General features: G+C 40.4%; 1 pseudogene; it reads right to left on the bottom strand.

The window, feature by feature from the left end:
* Nucleotides 1–390: 390 nt before the first annotated feature.
* On the bottom strand, nucleotides 391–461 carry LOC147452065 (U5 spliceosomal RNA; annotated as a pseudogene).
* Nucleotides 462–22,277: the final 21,816 nt, after the last annotated feature.

Genomic DNA, 22,277 nt, shown 5'->3' with positions numbered 1-22,277 from the left:
TTGCTCTCCTTCTCTCTCACCTTATCTTCTTGTTGCATGTTAGTGTGAGTGAGCACAAGAGAGAGGGTATGGATGATAGAGTAGCGACGTCGATACAATGGCAACGATGCAGTCAAGAAGCAATGGCAAGCTCCCTCTTCACTATGGCATGAGGATCACTCGATGACAACAGAGTACGGTGAGTGACACACTTCCTACATCTGTCGGGCTTGCCTACAGCAAGGTTGTGTGTTTACAGCCCTTGTGGCTTGCACACAACGCATGGAAAGGCCTCTATTCTTAACATTTTTGGCACCGCTTTCGATGAATTAATGAGCATCAAGCTCTAGGTTGCTCGTGTTTTTGATGTTCAAGTTTCTATTTCTACTTAGGAATGGATGGAAGGTGCTTAAAATGGGTCGAGCACACTTTATTCTTTAGTAAAAGGCAAAAGAATAGTTTGCTTTAATTTGTGCTCAACTTGCATCTTGAGTGAGAGGAGGATAGGCCTCATGCGTAGTGGCTCATGAGCCTTGTGCTCTTGGATGTGGGTTATCATGGACAATGCCACATTAGTCCACTTAGCTTGACTAGGCCCACCATGAGCATGCACTTGCCCACAATCATTCTCACTAATTATCCTCATAAAACACACATGAATCTCTAATTTCATATCAGTATGCATGACTCAAGTAACCTTTGTACCCTTCATTTGCACCCAACCATATCATCCATAAGCTCCTCAAGAATACACTTGCCCACCAACTTAGGGTTGGCCCCCTTCTTAAGTGCATTCCTCACATGCCACAAATCAAAACTTCACTTCACATTTGTTCAAAACAACCCATAGCTTCTTGGACCTACCCAAGAATCATTGTCAGTTATGTGAAAGTATCTCTAACTATCCTCATAAATTTCACTACCATACGTCAGCAGCCGCATAACTCTACTACGCTCTACACACTTCCCTACATCTTTTCACGATCTTTTGCTCATCGGTATCTCCGAATTGGTGAACACACTTAGGACCATCGGGGCAATTTCTTTCAGGTTCTATTCCTCCACTTGTATATACACCCACATACATAGGACAAGACTTATCTTTTTAATAGCATACTCAGTGATATTGGTCTTGTGATATGTTCCCTTGAGCTTCTTTTCCTTTTCTCCATATCCATTTGCATTCCTACAATCCCATCTCCAACATTTGGTATCATAGTAGACTTTGAAATTTGTGTTGTTGTGCCCCCGCCCTTGACCTTCTTCTTTTTTTTCTTCCCCACATTTATGCACATCGTGCACTCCCATTTCCAACATTTGGTACAATGGCAAACTTTGAGCAGCATTGCCAACAACCTCCTAGTTCACTTTCTCATATCACAATGATATTTGATGACCATTTTTACGGGGATACAACCTTTGGAAGAGCTCATAGAACTTTCTATTTTCAAAGTTCTAATTTAGGCTCATTTTCACCTTTGCTTCCACTACGAATTGTGTTATGCAAGCAATTGTTTCTCTCTTTGCTGCTTTTGGACATTGCAAATTTTAGCAGAATAAGCACTTTGGTTAGTCTTTTGTGGGTTGTTCCATGTAACACACATTGGTTTTTTACAAAAAAATTCTCCACGTACTTGACTTTTCCATTTCGTGCAATCATCAGTAAATTGCGAATAGCAATGATGTGTTTTGCATCTTGTTTTTTGAGGAAAAATTCGATGGAGACAAGTGCAGGCTTACATGATGTAGCACGTTCTAGTTGCAAAGGGGCATCTTAAACTTTGTGCATAGTCTTGTTGTACGACCAGATTATGTGGATATAATGTCTAATATGGTTGATGGTACAAGTGCTGATAGTTCTGATGATGCTGCTAGAGTTGTTTGGCCCAATGCTAAGTAAGGCGTGCTGACCTACTAGCATTGGTGTTGTTATTAAGGACATGAACCTAAGCTAGAGAGAGTCATGTGTTTGCTTGCCAATGATCTATTAGATTGATCCTCTATCATAGGCTAGAGCAAACAGCATTCATTAACTCTTTTTGGGTAGAGTCAAGTGATACACTTGACTGTCATGGACATTTGAGTTTGTTTGTTTTTTTTTTGCCTTGGAAAAAACAAGAGCCCCAAAGACCATTCAAAAACAACATTGAGATTACTATCAGAGTTTTGATTTTTTTAAGTTCATTTGATTTCCAACATACTAGGAGTAGGGTACGTAGGCTAAAATCTCTCTCAAAGATCTCCAAAATTCATCTTATAATCAAACCATAAAAAATAATATCATTGATGCATAATTAATGATTTTTTCCATTCGATTGTAAATAGGGAGAGCATTTGCATGTAGAAAGGGACCAAATTTTGCCAAAGTATGTTGCAAGGTTCTATACTAGTTGAGTCAAAAACCTAGGAAAGCCCAAAGGTCTGGGACTCTTCATAGGGGATTGGAATTGTACATTCTTTCCATAGGTACGTACGTAGAGCAATCCTACACTATAAATTTTTCTCATTTGGAGATCTAAGACCCACTCCAAAGACCTAAAAAGAGGCTTCTTGGTCGGGTTTTTAAAGTAAAAATCATTTTCTGTGCACCCTTCTATTACAAAGTGGCAATTTTGGCAATTTGTGGCCTTACTAGCCTCAAAGAATACATTGGAATTGAACTTGACTAGACCCTTTGAAATTGGTATACTTTGGGATTTTGAACTCCAAATGCAACCATATTGTTAATGGTCGGGCATTTATAGTGATGGAAAGCCTACTCACACTTGCATGGTCACCCATTAGTCTCCATCGGTGGGTGTCATCCCCTTGAACCCCAAATTCCCTTTGCACTCCGACCGCCCAGGGAATCCGGTTGACCATTATCACTAGCAATGACAAGCTATGTGACTCTACCCCCCCTTGAGAAGAGTTTTTGTCCTTGAAAACATACTAGGGGAACTTCTTGGCAATCACACTATGGTGCTCCCAAGCAGTTGCTCTTCATACATGATTGTCTATTTAACAAGTGCCGCTTGATATACTTTATGTTAGGTTTGTCTATCCCGATGCTCTAAAATCCTCTCAAGTTCATGGGGTATCTTTGGTGGCTCTATCAAGGCCGCCAATCTCTAGGGAAACTAAATTTTGCAACTTATGAATTTATTTCTTCAATTTGCTAAAATGAAAGACACGATGTACTTGAAAACTCTCACGTAACTCAAGTTTATATGTTACATCCCCAATCTTCTTAAGGATCCTAAAAGGACCATAATATCTAGGAGAAATTTCATCACACTTTCTCGTTTTCATGGTTTTTGACTTCAAAGGAACCTTTAGGAATATAAGTCCACCTTCTACAAAGTTCACTTTTATGTCTTCTTTGTTTGCATAAGTTGTAGTGCGATCTTGTGTGCTACGAATGCTCTTGCATCGAGCTTTGAATCTTCTCCTTCGTTAGGCCTACAACCATAGGAGATCTCAATTAGAAACCATAAATCAACATGAATGGTGTAAATCCAATTGTTGAATGTTTGGACCTATTATAGGAAAATTTCAAAAGGGTAGATATTCTTCCTAGTTAGATTGCTTCTTGCTGACTATTAACTTTAGCATGACATTCTTATTATTTCTCTGATAATGATTCATGGGTCGGGCTTCTCAGTCTCGTAGGTGCATGGTCAGGGATTGCATGATCGTTGATGAGAGGCTCACCACAAACTTATTTAGAGAAGAAATTAGTGCTAACTGGCCGAATATGGATGCTCGTTTGTGAGCAAGATGACCCCACACAAAGGCTTGTGACCTAGGTTTTCTTCATTCTCAAAATACTAATGCAGTGCTCTTGCTCTCTTTCTCTCTCACCTTATCTTCTTGTTGGATGTGAGTGTGAGTGAGCACAAGAGAGGGGGTATGGGCCAAGTCTAGTTGACTTGTCGTACCTCCTCTTCTAGGCACTCCATCAAGGCCTTAACTAACTCATCAAATTTCTTTTCAACTTCTTCCTTACCAAATACACCTTTTGTGGGCTTGCTCTCCTGAGCTCTTGAAAGTTGTGGCATGAGTCTGTTGATGGTTCTAGCATCTGAGCACCCTGACTGCTCCGAAATATTCTTAACCAGATCCTCTGTGATCTTGGCTACCAAAGTTCTTTGCTCTTGCCACTCATCAACCTCCTTAGCCTTAGCCTTAGCATTCAATGTAGCCCACTACTTTTCCCACCTTTGAGCCTCTTCAGTTTGTTTCATCTCCTAATATAGCTTGTTTATTAAGTCTTCAATTACTAGTCCAACACTCCTTGTGGTTGCCCTTACCAGAATTGGTTTAACTCCTTTTGCTTCAAACGCTTTTGGTTTCAAACTATATGGACGTTGAGCTGCGAACTGCTCATACTTCTTGCAAGTGTAGCAACTGAAATTTCTCCTTTTGAAGTCAGCTCTACCTTGCCCATTGCTTTGGTTTGACCTTTGTTTCGACTACAAATTGTCCTATGCAACCAATTGTTTCTCTCTGAGGTGTTGCTTTTGGACAATGAAAATTTTAGCATATATAGGCACTTTTAGTAGTCTTTTGTGGGTTGTGCCATGTAGCACACATTGATTTTTTGAAAATTTTCCTCTACATCATCGACTTTTCCATTTCATGCAATCGTAACTATATTGCGAATAACAATGATGTGTTTTACATCTTCTTTTTAAAGGAAAAATTCTATGGAGACAATTATTTAGTGTGGCTTACATGACGTAGCACGTTCTAGTTGCAAAGGGCATCTGAAACTTTGTGCATAGTCTTGTTGTACAACCAGATTATGTGGATATAATGTCTATGGTTGATCCACTACAAGTGCTTATAGTTATGCTGCTAGAGTTGTTTTGCCCAATGCTAAGTAAGGTGTGCTGATCTACTAGCATTGGTATTGTTATTAAGGACATGAAGCTAAGCTAGAGATAGTCATGTGCTTGCTTGCCAATGATCCATTAAATTGATCCTCTATCAAAGGCTAGAGCAAACATCATTCATTATGTAACATTTAATGGTCTAATAACTTGTGTGTAGCGGAAAATAACATAGACATAGTGAGCATTTCATTAGAATATATTCCTAATGAGCATAGCAAGAGTGCTTGGATGGAGAGAGCAACAAAAGCATAACACCTAGTTAGATAGGCATGAACAATACTTCATAAAGAGAGAGAAATTAAGCTATTGACAATAGTTGAGGACCGGATTTACATGGAGCCGGTCCCCACTCCAAAAGGCTTTGTATTATAGGTTTCCTCCATCAAGGGAGGCATTTTACAATACAATATTTTGTGTTCCTTCAATAACTTGCTGGTGCAATGAAGATGGAAGCTTCAAGCAGCAAGCTCACACTTGTAAAACACAACATCAATTCCCTCACAGTCTCAGACCCAAGACCTCACACACCTTCAAAGATGGTGAGAGCTAGCGGGGTATGAGAGTAGATCGAGAGGAAGAAGGAGTATTCTTACGAGAAAGAAGTATGTCTCCTCACATAATCACTCATAATAGCTTAGCATAGTTTAGTAATTAGCATGGTAGAGGATATGAGCATGCATTGGAGCTTGGATCTTGGTTGGATTTGCATCACAAAGCCAAGAGTTGTTGGTGTAGGCCTCCCTTCTCACAAGCTTGGAGTAGATGATGAGCTTTCCATTAAAGCTTGAGAAGGAGAGATAGTCTTATTTACTTCCCACATGAGCTTTTGTGAGTGTGTAAGTGTTAATGCCTTGCAAAAATCAACCCCCTCTCTCTCTTGGTCGACCCCTCTTGCTAATTGCACATGCTGGGATCCTATTGGACCCTGCAAAGCTTAGCCAATGACAATTAAGAAGCATAAGTGATAGCCTTGTGACATGTGTCCCCCTTTCCCCTTTTGTGACAGCTTTAGGTATTTAAATAATGCAATTAAACTCTCCTTGGACCCCTTAGTCTTCTGGCCAATAGGAATCAGGCAAGCCATTGTGCTGCTGAATGCTCATTGGACCCCTTGGGAGACTGTCCCCAATAGTCTTCTAGAGAGCTTAATTTCTATTGGTTCTTTTATCAAGTGTTTTTAAATTAATTACTAGATTTACTCTAGCCTAATTCTCATTGGTCCACCTCTATGGCCATCCAATAGGATTTGAATGCACCTTGGGGGCAACTGGGCTAGGGATCTGACATGTGTCCACCATGCCCTTTGTGTAAAAGGAGCTTGCTAGTGTGTGTGTGTGTGTGTGTGTGTGTGTGTGTGTGTTTCTCTCTCATCCCCTACTAAAAGGACTAGCCCCCTCAAGGATAGGGATGTGGGAAGGCTTTTGAGTCTTCCCACAAGCATCCAATATTCCCTACGTTTTGACCATTGGACATTACCTTTGAATTTTGGAACCTTAGCATTTTGGAAGTCTTAATGGGCTAAACCTTAGGGTCTTTGAAGCCCATTGATGCACATTGCTCTTTTGCAGATGGCCCCCCCTTTGGATCCCTATTTTCCCTCCTTTGTATCCCTACTGTGACTGGTCTACCAGCCTAACCAATATTCTAGCTTTTTCTCCCCTGGTACTTCCCCATATTAAATGATCAGTTTAACATGAGAAAATCATTTAGGAGAATTAGATTATGACATTACCTCCCCTTGAAATCATAGTTGTCCTCGACTATGGGGTAGAGAAGATAAAGCCTATTCATTAGTCCTTTTCCTAGCAGGTAGAGGATCCTTATTTTACCCTACGACATCATTCCAGAATGGATGACTAATCCATTTGGTGCTTGAGAGCCTAAGCTACCGCAAGCATGTCTACGCATTAGTCCTATCAATCTTCCAAAGTAGAGTGACAAGCTCTACGTGGTGTTTGGAACACGTCGTCTCTACAAACTTGATCCTAATCATGCATACTTCTTAACATTTGTGCACAATTAAAAAAAAAAGTCTTATAAGACAAAAACTTTGTTCATTTTAAACATTGTCACATTTGCTTACTCTAGGGAAGCATTGTAAGCATTGACAAGGTTTAGGTTATCCTTTGATTGTATGCCTTGCATCCATCTAGCATCTTCAAAAGGATAGTTCTTAAACTTAATAAGATACCGTTGGATAATCTTACTACCTCTCAATACATTGTCTTCATGTCGGAAAATGGACTCGGGCTGCAGCACCAAGAATGGACTCAGGCTGCATCACCTCTTCTTGGTCCTTGATCTCCGGTGGGTCTTCAATAGTTGGTTCTTGAGGTGGCTCTCCTTTGTAAGGCTTTAATAGGCTCACATAGAAAGCATTGTGTATGAGCCAATGACTGGGCAACTTGAGTTGATAGGCCATCTCATTGATTGTTCTAAGAATCTGGAAGGGACCATAGTACCTTTTTGCTAACTTAGCATAGTACTTTTTGTGTCCCACAGGATTCTTGCCCGTGGTATGCCTTAATCGAGCCTTGGGAAATTTAAGCAAGACCCAATCATTTTCTTTAAAGGTTTGGGCTCTTCTGTGCTTATTAGCAACAGCCTTTTGTCTTTGTTGTGAGATAGAGATAACATCCTTAATCTTTTGGAAAGATTCTTGTAGGTCTCGGCTATACTAAGCGAAGATCTTCCCATGTACCTTAAGTAGCAGCGGGCTTTTGAATCTTCCCTCAATTACCTCGAAAGGTGCTTTTCCCATGGAGGTACGTACAATATTATTGTAGGCATGCTACACTAAGGGTAAGTACTTCTCCCATTGGGACCTTTGATCTACTTCCGTTACGTAGGCTTTTAGTAGATCAAGAATTGTTAGGTTAGCTATTTCACTTTGGCCATCCGTTTGCGGATGATAGGCCGAAGAGAAGTTTAGCCTTGTCCCTAAATTCTCAAAGAGACCCTTCCAGAAATTACTAGTCATTCTAGGATCTCTATCCGACACTATGGACATTGGCAAGCCATGGTACTTGAAGATTTGTGATATGAAGAGGGTTGCCATTTGACGGGCTTTGATAGTCTTTTTGACAGATATAAAATGAGCTTGTTTGCTGAACCTGTCTACTATCGTCCATATTCCCATATTGCCATGGATAGACTTAGGCAATTCAAAGATAAAATCCATGGATATACTCTCCCATGGTGAATTAGGGATTGGCAAAGGTTGAAGCAATCCAGGTTGCTTCTCTCTATCAAACTTCGTCTTTTGGCATACCACATATTTATAAACATACTCTTGTATGTTTTCTTTCATGGCAGGCCAATAGAAATATGTTTCTATCCCTTTCAGGGTAGACTGAATCCCTCTATGCCCCGCATAAGGAGGAACATGAGATTCATACATTACTTTCTCACGTAGTGAGTTAGCGATACATAGCCTATTGCCATAGAGAAGATAAAGTGCAAGGTCTAAAATCACATCTCTAAAATCAGGATCAATAGCGTAATCATCTATCATAGAAGATAGATCATTGTGAGTTGCTATGGAAACCGCATTCACTCTCGGGCCGTCTTGAGAGTGCATTGGCTACTTGATTATGCTTGCCAGCAATGTGAGAAATATGAAACTGAAATTGCGAAAAGAAATTTTCCCACCTCATTTGTTTGTCGGAGAGCTTGGTCTGCGTCATGAAGTCCTTAAGGCTTTGGAGATTCGTTCGCAGAATGAAAGGAGTCCCCAATAAATAGTGCTTCCACAAGTCTAAGGCATGTAGAACTACGAGGAGCTCTTTTTCAATATATGCCTAGAGCTTGCTCAACAGGACCGAGCCTTCGAATTTTGTAGGCTATGGCGTGCCCTTCTTGGAGTAAAAAAAATCCAAGGCAATCACCACAAGCATCACATTGGACCTCAAATGGCTTTGAGAGATCCGACAGTATAAGCAACACATGTTGAGAGATAAGCTTTTCTTTAAGCTTTTTGAAAGCATTGTTCACCTTGGCAGACCATGTATACCTAACGTTTTTCTTTGTTAGTTCATGTAATGGTCCGTGATTTGTGAGAACTTTTCTATGAAGTGTCTATAGTATACACACATACCTAAAGCTTCTTAGTTCATGTAGATTCCTTGGATTAGGCCATCCTTTTATTACCTCTAGCTTTGATGGATCCATTTGGATGCCATCTCGAGAGGTAATGTGACCTAAATATTGAATCTCTTGTAAGAAAAACTCACTTTTATTTCGATTAATATAAAGTTTATTCTCTCGTAAGACTTGAAATATTACCTGGAGGTGTTGCTTGTGTTCGTCTAGTGAGTTAGAGTAGATGATTATATCATCAAAGAACACTCCAGTAAAGGTTCGATGAGGCCTGAATAGCTTCTCCATCAATTGGTTAAATGTGGTTGGTGCATTGGTCAAGCCAAAAGGCATGACAATGTATTTGTAAATACCAAACATAGTGCAAAATGCGGTCTTTACAATGTCTTGATCAACTATCCTTATTTGATGGTAGCCACTTTTTAGGTCAATCCTACTAAAGTAGGTCGACCCTTGTAGCTTATCAAATAGGTCTTCTACCCGTGTACTCAAATTCTCAAAGATAATATTTAAAAACCCCTATAAAAAATAAGGCGTTTGGCTTATATACCTAGGTTTAAAAAATTGGCCAACGACTGACTACTTGGGTTTTGAGCACATGATCAAATATTACGGCTCAAAGTTTACAGCTTTTGGACCAAAATTACATTAGCTGCATTTACAAGGCTTCCCAAAAAAAAAAGATATATTACATTAAAAAATGTGGCTTGGACAAGGTGTGGTCAACTAGGAGGGTGCCCGTCAGCTGCTTCAGCCAAACACCCCCCCTTCCTAATAGGTGCACATCCTCGTGCAAGTTGTGGAAGATCTTCAATAGTCAAATTGTCTCTTTTCCAAAGTCTTGATCATCTCTTCAGATAGCTGATTCCAGTGTTAGAATTTAAGGCTACTGGTAAGTCGTCAGTTCAGCTAGTGAAACTAGAATAGAGAACAGAGACTGGACTGAAATAGTTATCTGAACTGAAATAGTATACTGAAATGAGAGACATACTGGACAACTGGAAAAGTGTTTGTAGTTTCAGATTCATAGTTCAGGGACAACCAGTACAAGGTGTAACGGGTTGAAGCTCAAATGATTATAGCAGTAATGATTACAAGGTGAAGTTAAAGGTGAAGAGATTGTAGCTCAAAAATACTTGAAAGCTAAATCCAAAAGATAAGTGCTAAGCCAAGAGAACTAAGAAGCAAGAAGCCCGATTACAATGTAATGGGTCCTATTTTAGCCTTCCAGAAGTTACTGTAGTAACTGCCGTGGTAATTACTGACGTGTGACTGATCCATTGTTCGGCTTTTCAGGAGACAGTTCCCACCTGTTGTTGGAACTGTCTTCGCCTTCTATAGTGGTTGACTAGGAGGGTGCCCGTAACTGCTTCAGCCAAACACCCCCCCTCCTAACAGATGCACATCCTCGTGCAAGTTGTGGAAGATCTTCAATAGTCAAATTGTCTCTTTTACCAAAGTCTTAATGACTTTGTTGAACTTGGTGACTTTGGCTATAATATCTACCTTGATTGATAGGTAGTGGGTTGTTTAGTAGCGTGCTCTGATAAGCAACATGCCTGCTTGTAGATCCTTGCTTAGTAGGTTGGAGATGGTGGAGTCCATCTCAAAGAAACCCATCATGAAAGCTTCTTCAAACGTCTGCATGTAGTGTGAGGGTAGAAACATTATTCATGCGTACTTCCCATAATGGCAGTCTTTGAGGGAGATTTTGTCTCTAGGTTCTAGTTGATTCATTTGTTCCTTCAAGGAACACCTCCCGAGGGTGTTCTACTTTGTCAATGCCATCAAATGCTTCTATGCAAGTGAGGATCATCTTGCATGTCATTTGGATGGCGGGGCAGAGGTTAATATATTGGGAGAACATATTAGGCATTCGACATGAAGCCAACACCATTCAAATAAGGATGTCTGACCAAAGAGTTGTCTTGGCCAATGGGTTAGTAGAAAATTTACAAATCAGAGTTGGAAAAGAAAACTGTAAGACCAGTTTTCTAGTGCTGGATGTGCAAGGAGCATATAGCATGTTGTTGGGTTGACCGTGGCTCAGGAATGCTAGAGCCATTCGTGACTATAGAGGTCACATTGACAATCCATGGACCCAATAGACATATTCAGGTAAAAACCAAAAATACTAGAAGCTGAAAGAAAGCTATGCGAGTAGAAAAGCTATGTAGGGAGTATGTGACGAAGAAGGTTGAGGGGATGCTCGCATCAATGAACATATTTCCTATAGCAAAATTCTATTTGAATGCGGTGCTAATGGATAGAGATAGAGCAGAAAGACAAAGGAAACAATATCCACAAAACTTCACTAAGTCTAGCCCAGTAGAGAGACCAGTGACTTTTGATAGAAGAACACTAGCAAAATAAGCACAGGCAATTGAAGACTTCAGGTTAGAGGAGGGTCAAAAGGTAGACTAATGTAGAGATTTTCTATCAAAGCAGTGAATGGATGGACATGTAAGCAGGTTCAACTAAGATAGGGAATCCACTTAATGAATATGCAGCAGGAATTCAGATAGATAAGGAGGCAAATTAGTGGAAAAATGGAAAGGAGGTGGACCAAATTGGTTATTGCCAGATGATCAAGAAATTGAAGAATGCAATCTCGATTCAAAGGAGAATCTCAAAATGGTGAAAATCAATAAGCATCTGAAACCAGAGATCAAAGAGAGGGCCAATCAACTATTTCACAAGTATAGGGATGTGTTTGCTTGGCAACATACAAATCTGAAAGGGTAAGATCTAGAGGTTTGTCAACATAGGATACCACTGAAACCAAATGCAAGACTAGTAATAAGGCTCCGGAGATATAGGATGAATCCCGGTTATGCTAAGAAGATCAAAGAGGAAATTGGTAAGTTATTGAAACCAAGGTTCATCACTGAAGTAGCGAGTAGTGACTAGTTATTTTTTATAGCGGTTGTACCAAAGAAGAATGGGAAGCTGAGGGTATCTGTGGATCATTAAAATTTGAATACTCAAACAAGAGTCGGAGAATCAAAGACCCATTTTTTCTTCCATTCACTGACATGATGTTAGACAAAATTGTTGGCCACGAAATATACAATTTCATGGATGGATACAATGGCTATAATCAATTGAGAATAGCACCAAAAGATAGAGCAAAAATGATGTTCATCTGACTAAATGGGGAGCATTCATGTACTTAGTCATGCCATTTGAAGCATGTAATGCTCCTGCTATATTTTTGAGATGTATGATGGGGATATTTAGTGAGTTCTTACATAATTTTGTGGCTATATTTTTGGATGATTCCACAATGTTTTCAAGGAAGGATATGCATCTCCTATTTTTGGAAATGGTGTTTGAGAGATGCAAGGAGAAAGAGATTTGTCTGAATCTCTTTAAATTGGTCTTTATGGTATGGAAGGAGCAACTTCTAGATCATATTGTATCAAAAAATGGCATTGAAATGGCCTAAGCCATTGTGCACTTTCTAGTGTATGAATATATCAGTTCCAATCTCATGTCTATTCTTTGTTTTCACATTTCCATTTTGATTTCAATCTAATTCTTGTGCTATCTTTTCAAAAACGACGACGAAGGATCTTTAGAGAACTTTATCTTAAACGGAAACACTAAATGGATGGATTCTTATACCTTTCCAGGCCTTTTTTTAAAGAGTGTGGGAATGTCTCTAGGTAGACCTGGCAGAAATATAGGGTGGCTTGATGGAGCTCAATGTCCGGATGCAAAGCAAGGCAAAGAAAAACGCATGGGAATGTCCGCTATTGGACCCAACATACCTTAGGGGAATATTGAAGCGTGTCATGACCTTTGCCACCTGTGGCCCAAGCATATCCATGAATGACCAAATCACAACTGAATCATCAGCGCTCAAGCCATCCATATCGATCATCGTATCCACGAATGACATGCCCTGTTGCACAATTGTCTCAACATGCTCACAAACTAGATCATCATGCAACCTATCCGCAAAGGGGACATGCCTCATCTCTTTGCATGGCTACGTACTCACAAAGATTGTGCCGTCTTGTACGTGATGTACTCGCATTGCATGAATGGTACCAACACTGGCACTTCTCGTTATGACCTAGCTGCCCATGATGCAATTTGAAATTGTGCTCGTCCAGCACTTCTTGACATCCACTATCTCGTAACTGACTACAGAGATCAAGGTCTACGTCAAACCTGGCATATGGCGTACATCTTGCAACACGTATGATGCACCCCTCGACAACAATAATCTGACATCTCCTGCACCAACTATGTCATGCACTGAACCATCAGCTAGACACTCATGTCCCAGCATACCACTAGCATATATGCTAAACCACTAATGACTCGGTGTGACGTGAAACCTAGCACTCACATTTATGTCATGCATTGAACCATCAGCTAGACACTCATGTCCAAACATACCACTAGCATATATGCTAAACCACTAACGACTCGACATGATGCAAAATCTAGCACTCATATCTAGTATCCAATGCAAAGGTAATGTGTCATCAAAAGCTGACATAAGAAAGTCAGGAGTAAACATGGAAGCAAAGTCAACATCTCCGTCATGTATAGCCACATACGTTACATCTTCTCCCACATCATCCAAAGTGATAGCATCTCTCCGGTGTTGTCTCCTGTGCTACCTCATCCACCAAAAACAACGCCTATGTACATGCCCTATATGAACACAATGCCAACACACAACATCTCTATGTCTTCAAGATCGTCCTTTGACTGTAGACATCTCTCTAGACTCATTTGTGCCACATACGTTACATCTTCTCCCACATCATCCAAAGTGATAGCATCTCTCCGGTGTTGTCTCCTGTGCTACCTCATCCACCAAAAACAACGCCTATGTACATGCCCTATATGAACACAATGCCAACACACAACATCTCTATGTCTTCAAGATCATCCTTTGACTGTAGACATCTCTCTAGACTCATTTGTGCCAAAAGCATTGCACAATCTTTTCCATAAATCTCTAGCTGTACATGCATCCAAACCAATGCGATAGATAGACTCACCAAGGTGTAACATGATCGTTGAACGTGCAAGCTCATTCAAGTCCTCCCACTCATCATCATTCATAGACTCTGGCCTAGACTCTGGCCTAGCATCCATGCCCTGTAGTGGCAACACTTGGCCCAATTGAGTCAATGCATCATGCATACATGCTTTCCAATGCTCAAAGTTTGAACCATCTGCTACAAACGGGATGTATACAGTAAACAATAGATCTACATACCTGCACAATCCTGTACGCGTACGACACCATAGTAAATCTGACATGAGAGAGACAGAGAGCAAGACAGATTAGCAGAGCACGTGCAGACGCACCTCCTAAAGCAGAGTGCTATGCTTGTACGACGAGAGAGAAGAGGGAAGAGGAGAGAAGAACAATGCAAGCACTTGGTGCAATCTCCCCCGTGCAAGAGTGACCATTTCCCTCTTGTACATATTTCATTTATAGATTTCTTGAACAGTCAAAAATGGGTACAAACTGGCCGGCCAAGCATAAATGGCCAAAGGTCCTCAAGAGCACTTGAATACATAAAATATGATATCCTTTTGCAATAGCCTAGCTTGGTCAAGCCTTTTCGACCTGTCAACTACAATAAATAGTAAAATATCAATTCCATAACACCATCAAACTTTCTATGAAAAAGCATAAACCCTGACAATGATGTACATGCCAAATTCATGATGATAACCGGTGATAAGATGAAACACAAATCGATCAACTGAATAGACAAAGCCCGGCTAACTCACACACCATATACTGTCAAAATATAACATAATCTGTCCAAGAGAACTATCAAAAAATATGGCGATTAAAGTAACAAAACAAGTGAGCACAATCGCTCAAATGATGCCACAAATTCTGCTCAAATCCAAGAGCACTAACCAATAACCGATGAATCTATCATCAACAATCTCCCTTTTGAAGAGATTACCACATATATGTCAAATGACATAATCCTGTGAGCAAACACTCTCACAATGCGATGCCAAAACACTATGGCAAAGCAACCACTAAGTGCCAAATGCAATCAAACGTGACTACACACCATGCGCATAAACAAATAAAATCAGAAGAGAAATCCATCAGAGTTTTGACAATGTCTTGGCTATCTAACCATAAAAACCCTACATGCCATAAACATGCACAAAACCATGAGCGAATCGTGCGTAAAATCTGCACTCAAGCATACGTGAGCTGCCCCAAAGTCTCAACTCCTTGAACCTACAAAACAATCTTGTAATCCGAAACACAAAGTGCATCAACCACACACTACAAGCAAGGCATATACTAGCATAAACCTGGATGCAAACCAACCAAAATATGACACAAATTGATGCTCAAAACAACTGAAAATCAGTTCACATATGAGCTGTCACAAAGTCTCAACTCCTTGAACTTAGAAAACAATCTTGTAATCCAACACACAAAGTGCATCAACCACACTCTACAAGCAAGGCATATACTAGCACTAACCTGGATGCAAACTAACCAAAATATGGCTCAAATTGATGCTCAAAACAACTAAAAATCAGTCCACATATGCTATTGCAAGGCAAAGAATATCATCCGCGGAAAAGCGCACATCATGTGCATCCACATGGCAATACAAACAAGCATCAAGCATGTAATGGAAATGGCCTATGAACTTTGAGAGTAGCGGAATTAGGAAATTAGGTGAAGCATTTTTTAGAGATTATGTTGTGAGCATAGCGGGTGAACCTAATTGATGGTAGCAACATAAACATGGTACTTAGTTAACTTGGCATGAACAATACTTTTGCAAGACAGAGAGTTTAAAGAACATGCCAATAGTTGAGGACCAGATTCAATGGAGCCGGTCCCCCCTCCAATAGGCATTTGTATTATAGTTTTTCCCATAACGAGAGACTTGGTACAATACAATCTTTGTGTTCCTTGTGACCTACGTGATGCAATGAAGATGGAAAGCTTCATGCATCACAAGCATAGCATAAACTTGTAGAAAGAATTAACTATCCCAAGCCTCAGTCCCAAGGCCTCAAACACCTTCGAAGGTGGAGAGAGCTAGCGGGGAATGAGGGTAGTGAAGAGGAAGAAGAAACATTCCTTAGAAAGAAATAGTTCCTCACTTATCATTACTCTTCTTGCTAGCATACATAATAGCATAGTAATGGAGATGGAGAAGATGGAAAGCTTAAGCATTGAAGCATGGCTCTTGGTTGGATTTGCTTTCCATAGCCAAGAGTGTTGATGTAGACTCTCACTTCCCACAAGCTTGGAGAAGGAGGTGGTGTTCCTCAACTTTCACCAAGTGAGAATGCCCTTCCAAATGAGTGTGTGTGTGGAGTATATCCCCGTAGCACCCCCCCTCCTTGCTTTGGGTGAGTGGTAGATTTTCCACATGCTTCAATCTCGTTGGACCCCTCTCCCCCTAGCCAATCACATGCAGCATGCAGTCAAGTACATGGGTAGTCTTTTAACAAGTGTCCTCCTTACCCCTTAGAGAGAGAGAGAGAGCTTGAAAATATCTAGATATTTGTTGGATGGAAGTAGAAGCTCATTGGACCCCTCTTTAGCCCAACCAATAGCATTCAATCATCCATGCGGTTAAGCTTAGTGTGAGAGTCTGACATGTCCCCATGTGCCCTTTTAGAAAAGGGGGTGCCCCTTGGGTGAGTGGAAGGTTAGGTCAAAGATTTCCCTAACTTTGGATTTTTAAGTGTGTAGGGTCTCTTTTTGACTCAAGCATCTTACCCCCCATGCATAGGAAGCTTCTCAAGCAACTTTCTCATTAAGTGTCTAGGGTCTCTTTTTGACTCAAGCATCTTACCCTCCATGCATAGGAAGCTTCTTAAGCAACTTCCTCATTAAGTATGACAAGTACCTCAAGTACCTTAGTGATCGATCAAGGTCGATCAAGGTCAAAGGACTTTTAACACTAACCATTGGAGGTCTTTAATGAAGCTAACCCTAAGGTCTTTTAAGCTCCATTAGTTAACCTTGCTCTTTGATAGACCATCTCTCATTTGGGCCCTTTTACCATTGGCCCCGTGTTGAGACAGATTCGTAAGCATATGTCTATATTCTAACCCTTGTTCTCGTTTATTATCCCACATTAAGTGATCAGTTTACTATGCGAAAATCATTTGGGTTGGTTAGATATTAGACATTTAATGACATTACCTCTCTCTTGAAATCATAGTTGTCCTCGACTATGAGGTAAAAGAGATAACGTCATAGTCATTAGTCATTTTGTCTTAGTGGGTAGAGGATCCCTTTTTACCCTACGACATCATTCCATGATGGATGACAAATCTATTTGGTGCTTGGGAGGTATACCCACAAACGGATGGCCAAAGTGAGATAGCCAATCTTACGATTCTTGATCTACTAAAGACCTATGTTACAGAAGTAGATCAACGCTGACAATCGGAAAAAAAATTACTTACCTCTTGAAGAGTTTGCGTACAATAATACTATCCATACTTCTACGGGAAAAGCACCTTTTGAAATCATAGAGAGAAGACCTAAAAGTCCCTTGCTACTTAAAGTACATGGGAAGATCTTCGCTGCCGATGAGTATAGTTGTGACCTGCAAGCATCTTTTTAAAAGATTAAGGAGGCTATATCCATCTCCCTACTAAGACAAAAACTGTTGCTGAGAAGAACAGAAGGGCCTTAATGTTCAAAGAAAATGATTGGGTCTTACTTAAGTTTCTTAAGGCTCGATTGAGGCAAACGACGGGCAAAAATCCTACGGGCCATCAAAAGTATTATGCTAAACTAGCAAAAAGATACTATGGTCCTTTTCAAATTTTGAAGCCAATCAATGAGGTGGCTTATCAACTCAAGTTTCCTAACCATTGGCTCATACACAATGCTTTTCATGTGAGCGTACTCAAGCCCTACAAAGGAGAGCCCCAAATGAACCAATTATTGAAGACCCTCCTGAAATCGAAGATCAAGAAGAGCTACTACAACCCAAAGCTATCCTTCGGTATGAAGACAAGGTACTATGACATGGTAAGATTATTCGACGGTATCTTATTAAGTTCAAAAATTATCCTTTTGAAGATGCTAGATGGATGCAAGGAATCCAGCTTAAGGATAGTATGAACCTTGTCAACGCTTACAATGCTACATTAGAGTAAGCAAATGTACATGTTTCTTTTAATGATCAATGTTTTGTCTTATAAGACTAATTCTCTCTTTATTGTGCACAAATTTAAGTAGTATGCATACTAAGAATCATTTTTGGGATGACGACGTCTCTCAAACACCATGTAGAATTTGTCACTCTACTTGGGAAGATGAAATGGACTAAAGAGCAGACATGCTTGCGGCAGCTGATAGGCCGAAGAGAAATTCAATCTTGTACCTAGATTTTTGAAGAGACCTTTCTAGAAATTACTGGTCATTCTAGGATCTCTATCTGACACGATGGATGTTGGTAATCCATGGTGTTTGAAAATCTATAATATAAAGAGAGTTGCCATTTGGTGTGCCTTAATAGTCTTCTTGACAGGGATAAAGTGTTCTTGCTTGCTAAACCTGTCAACTATTGTCCATATTTTCGTATTCCCATGGATAGATTATGGTAATCCAAAGATAAAATCCATGGATATACTCTCCCATGGTGAATTAGGAATGGGAAATGGCTGGAGTAATCGAGGTTGCTTCCCTCTATCATACTTGGTCTTTTGTCATACTACACATTTTGAAACATACTCTTGTATGTCCACCTTCATGGTAGGCCAATAAAAGTACATCTCTACTCCTTGAAGAGTAGGTTGAATGCCTCTATGCCCCGCATAGGGAGGAGCATGGGATTCATACATGACTTTCTCACGAAGGGAGTGGGAACACATAGCCTATTTGCCATGGAGAAGATAACCATCCTGCAAGGTGAATGTTTCCTCTTTCTTCCCCAAAGCAAGGGCTGACATTATGTCTTTAAAGTCAGGTTCAATAGAATACTCATCTATCATAGAAGGTAGATCATTGTGAGTTGTTATTGACACCGCATTAACTTTTGGTTATCGTGAAAGTGCATCAGCCACTTGATTGTGCTTGCCACCAATGTGAGAAATGTGGAAATTAAATTGTCAAAGAAAATTTGCCCACCTCATTTGTTTGTTGGAAAGCTTTGTTTGTGTCCTGAAGTACTTGAGACTTTGATGGTCTAATCGTGAGATGAATGGAGTCCCCAATAGATAGTGCTTCCATGTGTTTAGGGCATGTAGAACAACTAACAGCTCTTTCTTATAAATGCCTAAGACCCGTTCATCCGTGTTGAGCCTTTGGCTCTCATATGCTATGGCATGCCCTTCTTGAAGCAGGACTGCTCCAAGGCAATCACCACAAGCATCACATTGGAGCTCAAATGGCTTTGAGAGATCCGAAAGAATAAGGACTGGTTGGGAGATAAACTTCTCTTTGAGATTGTCAAAAGTACTTTGCTCCTTAGCAGTCCATGATACTTAACGTTTTTCTTTGTTAAGTCATGTAATGGTCCTACTATTTGAGAGAATTTTGCTATGAAGCGTATATAGTATGCACACATACCAACAATAAATCTTCTTAGCTCATGTAGATTCCTTGGATTAGGCCATACTTTTATTACCTACAACTTTGATGGATCCATACGAATACCATCTCGAGAGATAATATGACCTAAGTAATGAATCTCTTGAAGGAAAAATTCGGTTTTCTTTTGATTGAGAAAAAGCTTATTCTCCCTTAATGCTTGAAAAATCACTTGGAGATGTTGCTTGTGTTCCTCCAAGGAATTGGAGTAGATGATGGTATCATCAAAGAACACTCCAGTGAATTTGCGGTAGGGTCTAAAAATTTTCTCCATTAATCGATTGAATGTAGCTTGTGCATTAGTCAAGCCAAAAGGCATGACTAGATATTCATAAAGGCCAAATGTTGTACAAAACGCGGTCTTTAGGATATCTTCATTCACTATCCTTATTTGATGGTAGCCACTCTTAAGGTCAATCCTACTGAAGTAGGTAGAGCCTTGTAGCTTATCAAACAGACCTTCTACCCGAGGTACGGGAAATTTGTTTTTGATAGTGATATGGTTTAGTGCACAATAGTCCACACACATGCAGTATATACCATCTTTCTTTTGCACTAAAAGGATTGGAGAGCAAAAGGGAGAGGAGCTAGGCCTCACCATTCCTTTGTCTACCAATTCTTGTACTTGCCTCATGATCTCCTCTTGTTGAGCTTGTGAAACTCGATAGGGAGGTTTGTTAGGCGGTGAGCTTCCTGATAGGAGCTCAATTCGATGGTCATCATCCCCTCGTTTTGGAGATAAGTCCATAGGGATATCATCAATGAACACAGCTTGGAATCCTTTTAGGAAGTTAGACAAGTCTAACTCTTCTTGATTCTTACCATTCACCTTTGATGAAACATTAGGACCTTTTAGGGATTCTTTGACAAAAATCATGTACATAGAAACTGAGCTTTTCATTGATTTATCAAGGGCGAGAGGATTTACAAGTGGTATAGTACGACCAGACTCATTAGCATGCATATACATATTCTTTCCCCTATAGGTGAAGTAGATTCTCCTTTCAGGGAACTTCATGTTGGCAGCCATGCAGTTGAACCATGGTATCCCTAGGATAGTATCCTCATGCTGGAGAGAAGAGATAAAGAAGTCTTCTTTGTCGACATAGCTTTGGACATGAAGCCTCAACTTCCCAATCAAGGGAGTAACGGAGGCTTGTTGTCCCTTGAAAGCGGCATCGACAGTTAGTGCATCTCCCATCTCAAAAGCTTGAATGCCCAAATTGGTGGCCAACTCCATTGATATGAAGTTGAGAGTAGAACCAAGGTCAAACAAGATGAAAGCATCATGCTCCCTTACCTTTCCCCAAGCATAGGAGAGAGGTGATCCTCTGCAATGAGTATCCTCTTTTGGAACTTCGATAGTCAAAGCTCTAGGAGTCCCATTGCGAGCATTTCTTTTGGGGCAAAGAACGACAGCCATGTCCTTGCTCCCCACACTTAAAACATTTGTGATCCTTGCGAAAAGTTTCAAGCTCTTAAGGAGAGTTTATTTTTACCTTTATAAATTCCTTTCTCCTTGGACCAATTGTTGTTGTTGTTATTGGAATGGCTGTGGGAAAAATTTAGGGCATTAATTTTTCCCTTTGCATCACTTTTGTCTTTATTTTCCATGGGTTTGACATTCCGTCTAACCTCTTGTTGGAAATTGATGCATGAAGCAACCATGGTATGGTGGATTACTTCGCTGATAGAGTTAGGCCGTTGAGAGTTGACATACTCGGCCATCTCTTCAGGTAATCTCTCACAGAATTGTTATTTTTGCTCAGCAAAGTCTATCTTTTCAAAGACATTAGCCTTGAGATGTAAATCCCAAAACTTGTCCACATATTTGTGGATAGACTCATGAGAGAGAAGCCTTAAGCTCCGCCATTCAATGAGCACTTTGTCCTTTGCATCAGTTGCAAGGAATTTCTTCATGATGGAAACTTGTAGAGTTTTCCATGTCTTTGGGGCTTCGCCATTGCCACGAAGGCCAGCCCACCATTGATGAGCCGATTTTTGGAAGTGCATAGCTACATGGCATAGCTTGGAGGACTCCGTGAAGCCCTCATCTCCAAAGGCCTCATCAATTTGTTGGATGAAGGCCAATACTTTGTCGTAGCACCAAAGGTGCCATCATAGGTGAGAAAAGAGATACTATTTCCTCCCTCTTTGAACTTCTTGAGCTTTTGTGACCTTCGCCATGCATGGTAAGATTTGCGATGTCCTCCCCTCTTATATTCTCTAGGAGAATAGCCATAGCTTTCATCAGTAGAGGAGGAAGGTGAAGAAGAAGGAGAAGAGGGTGACCTCTTTCTTGCCCTTTTCTTCCTTGGTTTCCTCTCTTCCCTTTTGGAGTGATGAGGAGAAGGACTATGGGTTAACCGTTTCCTCTTGAGAGGAGTTGGCGATCTTTTAGTCCCCCTTCTTCGTGGAGCCACATCTTCGGAGGAATTTAGGGATTCATTGCTTTCTTGATCTTTGGATTCCTCCTCTCGTATGGGAGAGAGTCTTCTTTTGGGGGTCTCTTCAAGAGGCCTCGTAAGCTCTCTCTCCTCTTGGAGAGGAAAGGAAATCCCATAAGCACGAAGTTGTTGAGTAACTTCGACTTGCAAAGTAGGGTTGCCTATAGCTTGTTGCAACCTAGTGACAAGATAATTAACAAACATGGGGGCATCATCATTGGCACCTTCATGTGCAAAATCAAAGTTATCAATGTTCATTCTACTCTCTTGGTTATTGTCAGCCATGTT

Source organism: Adiantum capillus-veneris, chromosome 8, assembly GCF_014529385.1.
Source record: "Adiantum capillus-veneris isolate H3 chromosome 8, ASM1452938v2, whole genome shotgun sequence".
Classification (NCBI taxonomy): domain Eukaryota; kingdom Viridiplantae; phylum Streptophyta; class Polypodiopsida; order Polypodiales; family Pteridaceae; genus Adiantum; species Adiantum capillus-veneris.
The sequence above is the reverse complement of the archived record's forward strand: the minus strand, read 5'-3'. Positions and strand labels throughout refer to the sequence as shown.